The sequence below is a fragment of the Bos grunniens genome, chromosome 18 (assembly GCF_055505025.1).
Source record: "Bos grunniens cultivar Pamir isolate PY7600 chromosome 18, Bosgru_T2T1.0, whole genome shotgun sequence".
Classification (NCBI taxonomy): Eukaryota; Metazoa; Chordata; class Mammalia; order Artiodactyla; family Bovidae; genus Bos; species Bos grunniens.
Genome location: NC_141182.1, coordinates 33991909 through 34004541, shown reverse-complemented (window position 1 = coordinate 34004541; position 12633 = coordinate 33991909). Strand labels below are relative to the sequence as shown.

Below are 12633 nucleotides of genomic sequence, written 5' to 3'. Positions count from 1 at the left end.
GAATCCATCACAGGTATACATGTGCTCCCCATCCTGAACCCTCCTCCCTCCCCGTACCATCCCTCTGGGTCATCCCAGTGCACTAGCCCCAAGCATCCAGTATCGTGCATTGAACCTGGACTGGCATCTCGTTTCATACATGATATTTTACATGTTTCAATGCCATTCTCCCAAATCTTCCCACCCTCTCCCTCTCCCACAGATTCAAAAATATGGAACGCTTCACGAATTTGCATGTCATCCTTGCGCAGGGGCCATGCTAATCTTCTCTGTATCGTTCCAATTTTAGTATATGTGCTGCCGAAGCGAGCACCACTCCAGTATTCTTACCTGGAGAATCCCATGGACAGAGGAGCCTGGCGGGCTATAGTCCATAGGTTGCAAAAAGTTGGACGCTACTGAAGCAACTTAACATGCACGCATATATGTGATAGGATCCCACCCAACTGAGGTTTTTTTAGTTAAAAAATATGGATATTAACCATCATATTGGTTAAAACCTTGGTAGAGTCACTTATCTGCTCTCAGTTTCCATTTCTGTGTTTATTACATGATATCAATAAAACCTCTTAAGCTTGATTCTTTGCCTCGGGGTTGGCTTCTGCTTCATTTGAACCCAAACTAAAGACCCTTTGGGAAGAGGACAAGATGTATTCTGGTCAACTCAGCTTCCTCTGATTAATTGGGGGGGGCCCTCTGGGGGAGCCATATAAGTGACATTTCGTTTTGTATGATGAGTAACAAACTTCATCAGATGAGGTAACGAGAAAGGGAAACTTCGTCCAGTAACTGATGCTGTTGGGTTAAAGATGGATGACTTTGAAAATTAGTGTTGAGTTTGAGGGGCCTGAGGAAGATGGAGGCAGACTGGATTTGCTGTGTCCCTTATTTGGTGAAATCCATAGGCTTTGCTCTCCCCTGATGGAGTAAACAGAAGCTGCTCTGTTCATCTTTCAAGGGCAGAAGCATATCTTCCACTTCTTTTTTAATCCCCTCATTGGAAAACTGCATCTTTTCAGGTTTGTAATTGTTGAGATTCTGGAGGAAGAAAAGTGCCCTGATTCTTTTAAGAACAAAGAGGGCCCTTCAATGAGGAACACTTTCTCTGGTTGGAAAAGTACACAGGGAAATCAGAAGGCGTGTGATTAAGAGTCTTTTGTCTTCGGTTTGTGACTTTGGGAGGAAGGGAAGCAGAGAGCCTCCTGGGATGCGGGCAAGGGTTTAACACTTTTCTTGAAGTTCCTGGGGAGCGGGTGCTGAGAGGTCTTCGATAGGGAATCAGCACTGATTCCATCGTTCATCTGCCCTTTGCTCCTCTCATTCCTCCTCCCCAACCAGGGCCAAGATCAAGTTCTAAACCTGGGCATCGGGTAGGTCCTTGTGACCTTTTCCCAGGCTTTCCCCCGTGGCACTTCATGGCTGGCCTGCCCTCTGCCATTCTTCATGCTGTTCCCTGTGCCTGGGATGCCCTTTCTCACTTTGCTTCCTTGGCTAAGTCCTACATACTCAGCACACCAGAATGCAGATGTTTTCCGGACACACCCTGGTGTATATAAACCCTCTCTCACACCCCTTCTTGGACAGGTTCTCTGTGCACCTCTCTTACTCCCTGTCACTGTGCACAATGATTTGTTTAATCACCCAGCTCCATTGTCGGGTTGTGACTCGCTGTGGGGGTCACCATGTCAGACTCATTCTGATCCAGCAGAGGGGCCACAGTGCCTGGCCCATGGTGGACACCTAGCGTAGGTTTGGTAAAAATAATTGGATGTCCTTCAACTTTACTTTTTCATGTTCACATGTTCCATCTCTTCACCTCAACCTTAAATACCTAGGGGGTAGGTGTGATTTATTTCAGGTTCTCTTTCTAATCATTGTTGCTCTCCAACTCTCAAAGCATCGCTGCCAGCCTGGGCAGGCTCTTGTGTGTGATAAGTGGCCATTGGATAAGAGAAGGGATGACATTCACTCTTCCAGCTTCGGAACTCAGCGTGGTGTCTTCTATCTCACATGGAGACGCTGTCAGAGGCTATTTTTACCATCCTGTCATGCTTAGAAAGCTGGGTCCTTGATCCAGGTCATTTCTGAGTCAGAAGGGATATAGTCTTCAGATCCCTATACTCAGAGTAAATCCTTGGCAGAGCCTCCTGCTTCAGGAGATGTGACAGGTGCTCCTGCGGCACACCTCACATACCTGTGGGTGACGAAAGGCAATCTAACACCTGTCCAGGCCTCCACTGGGGCTCTCCAAGTGGGCTGATGGGATGTCAGGTCCTGTGTTAAGAGAAGGGCTGGAGCCACCCATGTTATAGCATCAAAGCTCCTCCAGCAATGGGCCCTGCCCACTCCTTGGTTGCTATTCACAGGGCAGCTCCTGCTGGTCTGTTCGAAGTCAGATTCCTCTGGGAAAAACACACCTTCTCTGTTATCCCTTGTGGGCTGCATGGTGTAGGGCAATGCTCGAGGGCATGGGGGCAGGGAACTGCTTTCTGAGTCTGTCCGTGGTGAGCACTGGAATCCGAGGTGCAACTGTCAGTATGGTCTCCCAGATCTTGGCATCTAAGTTGTACAGGGGTACCTGAGATTTTGTGAAGCTTGCAAAATGATTCACTGAGAAAGACAACCCGAAATATGAACTACATTGGATTTATCAAATAGTACTGCCATGGCTCTTCTACTTTCAAGTAAAGTATCATACAGTATGGATATGATGTTAACCTCTTATCTCTTTCCTTCTGGGAAGTGGTCAGACTCCTCTGAGCCAGACCAGACAGAGCTTTCAGTATTTCAGCACTGGGGATGGAGGCCTGGAAATACAGGACAGTGGAGTGGCATCTTGTGCTTTGTTAACTAATGCAAATTCAAAGAGACCGAGAGAAAGAAAAAAGAAAGATCAAGACAGGGATAGAGATGAGGGAGGGAGGGAGGGAGAGGGGAAGGAATTAGTAGTTTGCCTGGTCTAGTGGTTATGCCTGCCATTCTCAATGAGCCCTTGTCCAGGCAGAAATGAGTCATGACCCTGAGTCTAGTCTGCTGTTGGTCTGGTACCTGTGAGCCTCTTCCAGGTTGAGCCCCTGGCTGTGATCTCACTTTCTACAGAGGTGTGCTTCTTACATCCAGCTCTCTTTATTACCTGATGCCCATTACTGAATCCATTATACTGAGAAACATCTTTTACTGAGCAGGGCTGTATGTACCAAATGAGGCAAACTGTAGTTCATGGACAATTTAAGTGAGTCTCTGGGGACAGTTTTAACAGAATTTTTTGCTTTACGTGCTGAACTAAGGACCCCAATTTCTGGGTCAGATGTAACTCCACTAAAAGGATAACAGTAATGATGAGTACAACATAAACAATCATAACAGCCATCCTTCACTGTACTTACTCAGCCCAGCCATGAGGATAGGTACTTTCCACAGACTGTCTTCATTTTATCTTGACAACAATCCTGTGCATCAGATATGATGGTGTTTTGATGCAACCTTTTTAATTGAGGTATACATTTCCTAGAGTATGTTTTGGTGACTTTTTTACATGTACACATTCATGTTACCACCACCCTAATCAAGATGGAGCATTCCCATCCAATTGCAAGTTCTCTCATGCCCCATGGGCCCTGATGAGATGGTCATTAAACTGGCTTCCAAGACCATAGCTTATGACCTCAAGTGCTAGGACTTCATATAAATGGATAAATACAGTGTATACTTTTTAGTATTTGGTTTCTTTCTTGCAACATAATGTTTTTGACATTCATACACACACACACACACACACACACACACACACACACACATATGCTTATATAAACATATGTGGGGTTACATCCTGATAAACCCACATCATAAGCTGAGATTATTGTAAGTTGAAAATGCATTGAATACACCTAACCTACCAAATGTCATAGCTTAGCCTAGCCTATATTACCTCAGATGTACTCACAGCACTTACACTAGCCTACAGTGGGGCAAATCATCTAACACAAAGCCTATTGTATAATAAGTGTTGAAAAGCTCATGTAATTTATTGAATACTGTACTGGAAGTGAAAAACAGAATGGCTGGCTGAGTGCAGAATTTTTATAAGTGTGTGGGTTGTTTTCTCTCATGATTGCATGGCTGACTACGGGCTGGGGGCTCGCTGCCACGGCCCACCATCTCTAGAGAGTATCATATTACATATATCTAACCCAAGAAAAGATCAAAATTCAAAATTCTAAGTACAGTTTCCACTGATTGAATATTGCTTTCAAGCCATTGTAAAGTCAAAAAAATCTTATGTGGAACCACGTAAGTTGGGGACCATCTGTATATAGACATGGTGGTGTGGAGGGCAAGGTAAGTTAAATAAGGTCACATAGCTGGCCAGTGGCACAGCGTGGATTTGAGCCGAGCTCCATCCTACCCCAAAGGCTCTTAGCCTCTGCCTCTGTGTGGGGAGGGTCATGGCCGCTCCAGTTTTCTGGTCCCGGGATGAAGCCTACACAGAAGCAGATGAACATGTACAAACTGACTACAAACAGGAAGATACAGGATGCGATAAATGTACCGGTACCACCAAGAGCCCCTTTCTGGCCAGTTGTCTGCAAATGGATCAGACCTTGGAGATTCAGGCATTTTCCAGCACAGGAGGCTAGGCTGTCACTAAAGCCAGAATCTCCATCCCTTTATTCTGAGCCTTGATTCCTGAATTTAACAGAAGAGGTGTTACTTTGATGTTCGAATCGTGCCTTTGATCAAAAGCTTGCTGGCTCCCTCGTGTCTCTTAGAACAAGACAGTGGTTCTATTGTGCTGGCGCGTGTTGTAACATTTTGGACAGCAGAAATGACATTTACATGAAACAGCCATCCTTGGAATGCATGAGATAAGACACTTTCAACAGCTCCTGGAAGGAGAGTCTCCAGCGTTGACTTTAAATCAAACAGAAGTAATATCGTGTCATCCTGCTCCCCCATCTCTACCTAGTGTTAATTAAAATCCTGATAACAAGACTCAGAAAACATCCAGATGAGGGAGACCAAAGTACCACTTAAAAATATTCAGATGAAAGTACAGTTCAGCAGGATTAAAGACAAAAATACCCTCCCTCCCTCCCAACAGTCTTCATTCTTCTGTGGCTTCTACTGGATGAGATGATTAACAAGCAAAGGTGATTTCTAAGGCTCCCCTGAACCCTGCTCACCACCCCCTTGGAGTTTTCAAACGGAACCATTTGAAATAATTGAACAATTACTTTATGCAATGTTATCAAAGTTTATTAAATTGTTCCCATTCGCTTTGTCCAATTACCAAATTTGGCTGATTGGCGTATTGCAATGCAGAGTGGTGAAGGTGTTCCTGGGGTGGAACCTCATTACTTTTGAGCAGAGAAAGGTTGCAAATTTCCTGTAGTTCAAATCCTTTCCTCTTAGAGATTAGGAAACGGAGGCTCAGAGAAGTGAACTGAGCTGGCTAAGCTTCATGGAAGCTAGAGACAGGGCATGGCCGGGCCCCTTGCTCCTCAGAAACCCCATCTATCTGCAGAGCTCTAAATGGGCAAACCGTGTGTTGTCCCCACCATGGCCAGGGCATGCTTCCACATTCCTGCACGTCTCAATTAGTTCCAATTTAGACATGACATCAAGCATGCACTTAAAATGCAAATCCATTCGGACAGGACAGGAAATAATAAAGGTGGATTATTCCAGTGCAATTCAGTAGCTCCAGGGTCTTGGAATTGTGAAGGGACAGACTATGCTATGCTATGCTAAGTCACTTCAGTCGTATCCAACTCTGTGCGACCCCATAGTTGGCAGCCCAACAGGCTCCCCCGTCCCTGGGATTGTCCAGGCAAGAACACTGGAGTGGGTTGCCATTTCCTTCTCCAATGCATGAAAGTGAAAAGTGAAAGTGAAGTCGCTCAGTTCTGTCCGACTCCTAGCGACCCCATGGACTGCAGCCTTCCAGGCTCCTCCATCCATGGGATTTTCCAGGCAAGAGTACTGGAGTGGGGTGCCATTGCCTTCTCCGTGGGACAGACTAAATGGTCCTAAATGAAACATTGTTCTTTCTTGGGGGCTAAATATCTAACTTCCAACACTTTGCATCTCTATCCCTGTCTCAGATTCTTCTTCCTAGACCTCATTTGGACCTTGCTTTTATGTTTAAACTTTTATTATGGAAAGTTACCAACACATGCAAAAGTAAGAGAGTTGTATACAGCAGACCACTTCAACAGTGACCCACATATGACTCATCCTGGTCTGGCTCTGTTGTCTCCTGCGTCCCCACTCCCTGCACAATTTTCAAGCAAATCACAGGCATTGCAACATTTTGTCTGTACATTCTTCATTTGGTCGTTCAGTGTGGACCTTGCTTTATTATTTTTTTTAAAGTCACTATATTTTATGTCAGTGAAATATGTGCTCTATGAAAATTTAAACTAATGAAATGTTATACAGCCATTATAATAATATTTCTAGATGGGAAATTATCCTTCATAGTTTAAGATAATTAAAATCCCAGTGAAATGAATGTTCCATTCTGTAACACACACACACACACACACACACACAGTCAGAAAGGATGTATATTAGATTAGATTGTAGTTTCTTTTTTTTTGCTTATTTCGCCCCTGGTTTTTTTTTCTTTCTTTCAAGAAACACATCATTTGTGCAACAAAAAAGAGCCTGAGGGGTTAAAGTCAGTTTCATAAAGACAGTGTGAGAGACTGGAAAAGGCATGCTGGGTTCTAGTACTTGACTGTAGGACAATGTACCAGGGAAGATGAAGTGACCCTTGATGTGTGTGTGTGTGTGTGTGTGTGTGTGTGTGTGGTGTGTGTGTGTGTCTGTGTTGGTAGGGGGGGCTCCTTAGTCAAACTCAGTTAATAACATGAGTGAAGGTGATTAAGATTTTTCAATTCAATTCATGTTTTACGAAACACTTACTCTGGCCCACACATTGTGTTACTTGTTGGGATCACAATTATGAAACTAGAAAAGGAACGAACATATTGTAGACTCTTATTACTCCAAGCCTGGTCCAGGGATCAGCATCACCTGGGAGCTTGTTGGAGATTCAGATTCTCAGGCCCCTGCCCCAGACTTACTGAATCAGAATCTGTTTGTAATAAACTTCCATGCGGGATCCGGATGCACATGAAAGTCTAAGAAGCGCGGGGCTGTCGCAGGGCATCCTTGACTGTGGGACTGTGTCTCATGGGTTTCTGCCTCAGCCTCACTCAGAGCCTGTTGAGAGGAGGGGATGGTGGGGATGGTCAGGGCTGTAACCTGGCGTTTGTGGGTTCCTGATGTATCTGTGTTGACCAGGTGAATGAGTGATCATCCTTACACACTGTTTCTGTTCCTATCCCACAGTCTTTCTGACTCACCACTGCCAAGGAAGATCGTCAGACACCTTGGCCAGGCGTTTGAGGCCCAGGACAGAAAAGCTCTTTGCAATCAATTTCTTTATTCTTGAACTTCCATCCATCCTCTCAACACCGTGCTTAGGAACTCAGACAACACTGGTTTATGTTTAAAGCTCAGATGCCATGCCATCTCCTCCAGGAAGCCTTCCTGGGATATACTGCCAGCAGGATCTCTTCCTTCTCCATACTTTGGCAGGGCTTACCATCAGTGCCGATCATTGGTCCTTTATGAACGTGCTGCTGTGAATAACCTTAAATTCCCAAAGCCTCAGTCTCCTCACCTGTAAAATGGAAATCATAGTTTCTTCCTTACGGGGAGCCTTGAGGATAAATTGAGAAGTATCTATACAGCACTTAAGATGATGTATACCTAGTATGTTCTAGGAATTCAGTTCATAAGTATCAGAAAAACATTGAACTTCATGGTAATTCTATGAGGCAAGTATCAATACTGTTACTTTCCTTACTTTACAGATGAGGGGACAGAGACAGAGAGAGGTCGATTGGCTTGCCTGAGGTCACCACAGCAAGTGAAGAGAGAAACAGAGGAAAGCTTAGGTGTCTACCTAACTCAGACGTACATACTCTTGTTATTTTGTGTATGTGATAAGAACACAACTTATCGCACTAGTGAGATCTACTAGTATCCTAGGGGTGTAGTACAGTCTTGTTAAGTACAGAAACAATGTTGTGTGGCAGATCTCTAGAAGTTATTTGTCTTCTTAACTGAAGCCTTATACCTGTTGAATGGCAGCTCCCCATTCCTCTCTCCCCCAGCCTCTGGAAACCTCGAATCTGCTCTCTGCTTCTCTGGTTTGAGTGGAATTCTACAGTATTTGTCCTTCTGTGGCTGAATTACTTCACTTAGCACAACTTCAGGTTTTGTTCATATTGTTTCATATGGTAGGATCTCCTCATTTTTGAAGGCTGAATAGTATTCCATCATGTTCATTTAGAAATTGGAACACTGGTTGTTGGGAATGTAAAATGGTGCAGCTGCTATGAAAAACAGTATGGAGGTTCTTCAAAAAATTAAAAATAGAACTCTATGTGATCCAGCAAGCCCACTTCTGGGTCTTTGTCCAAAAGAATAGAAATCAGGATCTCATAGATACAGTTGCACTCCTAAGTTAATTGCAGTGTTGTTCACAACAGCTGAGATATAGAAACAGTCTAACTTTCTATCAGTGAATGAAGGAGTGAATACATTCTTAAACACCTGCTTTTGGTGGTTACCCAGCAGAAGGGCAGTACTTCTGTCCCTCTGTCCCCGCCTCCCAGTGTCTATCTGCAGTATACAGTTGCATATATTGATGCATGTTGGTTGCATATTTCTCCTATCAGCAAGCTCACCTTTAGGAGCTACAGTCTGGCTGGAAAAGGTACCCTCTCCATCCCCACTGACCAGCTCAGATGTCTTGGGACAAAGACATCCAGATATTCTTGTGAGGTGATGTGGCCTTCTTCATGGCCTTTTCCAGCAGCAGGCAGATGGTCTCCATATCTGACTGCCCACCCATAGCATGAGTGGTTCTTCCTAGTCATCAGACTGAGTTAGCTGATAGAAGTCAGGAAAGAGCCCTGGATTTGAAGTTAGGAGACCTGGGTTAGAGCTCCTTGATTTAGATGTTGTGTGAATGTCATTAATGCTCTGTGAGCCTTGTTACTTTGTCTATAAGATGGTACCATGATATCAACATCACCAGGCTATTCTGAGAATTGTACAAGAGCATGGAGAAAAGGACTCTTTAGACGTCTGGTGTTCAAAGCATAACCCAATAGAAGGGCATAGGGCGAGGACATTGACTGACTGCACAGTCTGTAGGCGGTTGTTCAAGGCAGCATTGTGTGATCGATCTTTTGCTGGAAATTAGACCCCAAATAGAGTTTTAATTACTAATCTCCATAGTTATTTTAAGTAATTACATAATATTCTCGAGCTGATGTATCCCAATCACCTGGACCATTTCTATTAGACCATTTCTTTTAGTTTATATATTGAACTTCCTTAAGTATCTCTGTTTTTTTTTTCACTTATAACTTAGGATAAATTCCTAGGAGAGTGATTAGTGGGGAGTGGGCAGGCGGGATGTTATGTTCATTATTCTGATTCTTTGAGTGTATTTTCACATTGCTCTCGTATAACATAAATCTTACCCTGACTTCACTAGTGTTGGGTTTTTACTGTATTTTCTAAAATAAAAAAATGCCTATCTTTGTGTTTTTTTTTTTTTTAACAAAAACCCAGTGCGGTTGTCACCCATTCATCTGAGTATCTTTCACAAACTCATAGTATTACACTTATCACATCAAATGGTAAACGACTTATTTTTCAGTCTTTCTCCCAGCCCCCCACCCCACCCAGATGTGAGCCACAGGAAGTCAATCTATACTCCCCTTACACAGCTGGAACACAGTAGGTTTACAGTCATTGTTGAAATGCCTGTAAATCTCTTCCATCTTGCTGAACACCTAAGTCATCTTATAATGTGTTGAAATAAAACTTAAGATTAGCTTTGCCCTGGGACAGTGAGTGTTGAATTAGAACCAAGACTCTGTTGGACTTTGAAGTTCTAGGAAATGGAATCTCAGGTTTATTGAAAACATAGCTGCCTTCCTAGGAGAGGGTGGGCAAAGCCTCTCAGTCTGATGTTTTGCAGAGAAAATTTGGGTCCATAACCCAGTAAACTGATTATAGATAAGATAGTTCCCGGCAAAGGCTGATGCAGGCTGGGAGGTCTCGGCAATACACACACCACGTGATTTAATCAGATGCAGTCCCTGGTCTAAAGAGACAATGGATGAGAAGACAACCTGGATATTATTGCAATGAGGGATGCTGTTTCAAAGGAGGGTTTTTAGAAACTTATTTTAAGCTGAAAGCCAGCCAGAGATAAGAGCTGGGCTGATGAGGAGGCTGTGTGTAAAGAGTGTTTGTGCTGTGGTTTCTGGAGGGACGGTGGGGGAGCTTGGGAAGCTGGTGGGAGGATGAGTGATGCTAGTCAGGGGTCTGCTGGACGATACTTTGAAATAACAAAGAAGAGATGCTCTCTACAGTATAGGAAAAGAAAAGAAAACAAAGCTAGGGAAGGCTGCCAGGTACTGGGAAGCATGAGGGGAGTGGAAGGAAGGAGGGCACATGTGGGGCATCTTCTGTGGGCTTGGGAAGTGGGGTACAGCCCTCTGCTCAAGACATCACCTCTGAGGTCACACTGAGGGGTGTACAGCGGGGACAGGCAGCCTGCAGGAGGCACTGTCCATCTGTCTCAGCTTCTCACCCTCCACCCTGGCCTGTCCAGCCCTTGAAGCCTTAGACCCTCTGTGTGCCAGCCTGACTTTGGCCAAAATCTCTTCCATGGTTGCCTCACCTCCTTCTCTCTTTCCAACCCTCCATCTTTCTAGCTGCTGCCCAGAGTGAGTGACCTTTCAAAGGAGTTCACCATTTCTCCGCTGAGACATGTCAAATCCTTCCCCGTCACTTCCACAGAATCTCTTGAGTGTGAGCTTCCAGGCCTCCCAGGGCTCTTCCACAGGGACCTTCATTTTCTCACTTCTGTCATGGCACACCCCACCCCAGGCTTCCTCCCCTTCAGGTTCCTGGGAGGGTTTTCTGTTCTCGGATCTATGTGCTTTTGTATAAGTGACCCTGTTACCCCGGAATTCCCGCCCTTGCTTGTCTGCTTGGAAAATGTCCACTCATCGTCCAAGGCCCAGTTCAAACCTGCCCGGCACCGCCCCTCAACCCCACCTGGCTTTACAGACATTTCCTTGTTCCCATTTTAACATGAACAGAAATAGTTATGGTAAAGGAATGAAGATCTCACTACCCAATGGGATAAAAGGTGGAAAGAAAAAGACAGGGAGAAAAAAAAAGGACACAGACATAGAGTGCCTGTTTTGTGCTGGGCAGCTCACTGAGCTGGTCATATTTGGGCATTTCCAAGACACTAAGAAGAAAGACACTAAGAAGAAACTGTGGGTCCAGGTAGTGAAATGACTCACTTGAGGTCACCCAGCTGGTATGAGGCTGGACTCCAAGGCCCGTGGACACTGGGCAGTGTCCTCAGCAGCCCTGAAATTGTGGTCTGGAGGCCCTGCTTTCTCCCCCAGGGAGGATGGCAGTGGGGAAAAGAAGCCTAGACCTCAGTTCCAGATTCTGATACTCACCTGGTCCTTTCAACCTCAGTCTCCTCTTCTGGAAAATGGGCATTTGGGCAAATGACACTTAAGGCTTTTCCCCCTCATGTCTATAGTTGATGATCAGAGTGGAAGGATGTGGTTAAAAATGGCCTAAATAGTATTGGAGGTCTGGCCCTCTCTCCTAGTTCCTTTTCATGTGACTTTCTGACTTCCTATTGCCCATCTTACAATAGGGATGGAGGAGCCTGCCATGCTACCATCCATGGGGTCACAAAGAGTCGGACACGACTGCATGACTAAACAACAACATCTTACAACAGGGCACTCAGTTGAGATGTCCGTCAGGGTACCTTTTTTTTTTCTTTTTTTTTTTAACCAAATATATGGGGTTTCCAGGCAACCAAAGGCCTCAGAAATCCTTGAGCTCACCCACCTGGTTTCTTCAAGTTGACATAAAAGCAGTTGGGATGGTCAGTTATTTCCTTCCTCAGAGTTAGTCTTTTCTACTTGGAAATATGGGTAGACAGCTTAGTGTGGAAACATATACAGTACCACGGGGATTAACGGGCTTTTGTTTCTGTCCTGACTCTACTGCAAGCTCTGTGTGACCGTGGGTTAACTATGGGTTAACTACCTTCCCTCTCTGAGCCTTAGTTCCATTTCCACTGAAGAGGAAGTAGATAGTTTCAGCAAAACCATTATTGGATTTTGAATGGCAGGTAGTACTTGTCCTGCTGCACAACCAAACACAAATAAGCCTTGTAATGAAGAGAGACCCAGGAGGGTCTGGGCTCCAGGAGTCATTTGGGGTCTGCCCACACCTGGTTCTATCACAGCATCTGAGGGAGCTTTTCTCCTCAGACTTAGTGCAGGCTTGACATCATGTGTTGAGGGTGCCTGGGCCCACACAGGTGTGAGAACTGGGTATAAACTTGGATACAGAGATCCCCTTCCTCCTCCCCAAGGATTCAAGAGGCCATACATGTGCGCCTGGGGTAGAGAGAGGAGCAATCACTCAGGCAACATTCCTCCTTTCTTTTTTTATTTTGACTGCACTTTGCAGCCTGTGGAATCTTAGTTC

The 12633-nt window shown here is 44.8% G+C and overlaps 1 non-coding gene across 1 annotated transcript; it reads right to left on the bottom strand.

Annotated features, from left to right (window-relative positions):
• Positions 1 to 206: 206 nt before the first annotated feature.
• Positions 207 to 313, bottom strand: LOC147353370 (U6 spliceosomal RNA). Its single transcript, XR_015146755.1, has one exon. It is a non-coding gene; the product is annotated as a U6 spliceosomal RNA (small nuclear RNA).
• Between the last annotated feature and the right edge of the window lie 12320 nt (positions 314 to 12633).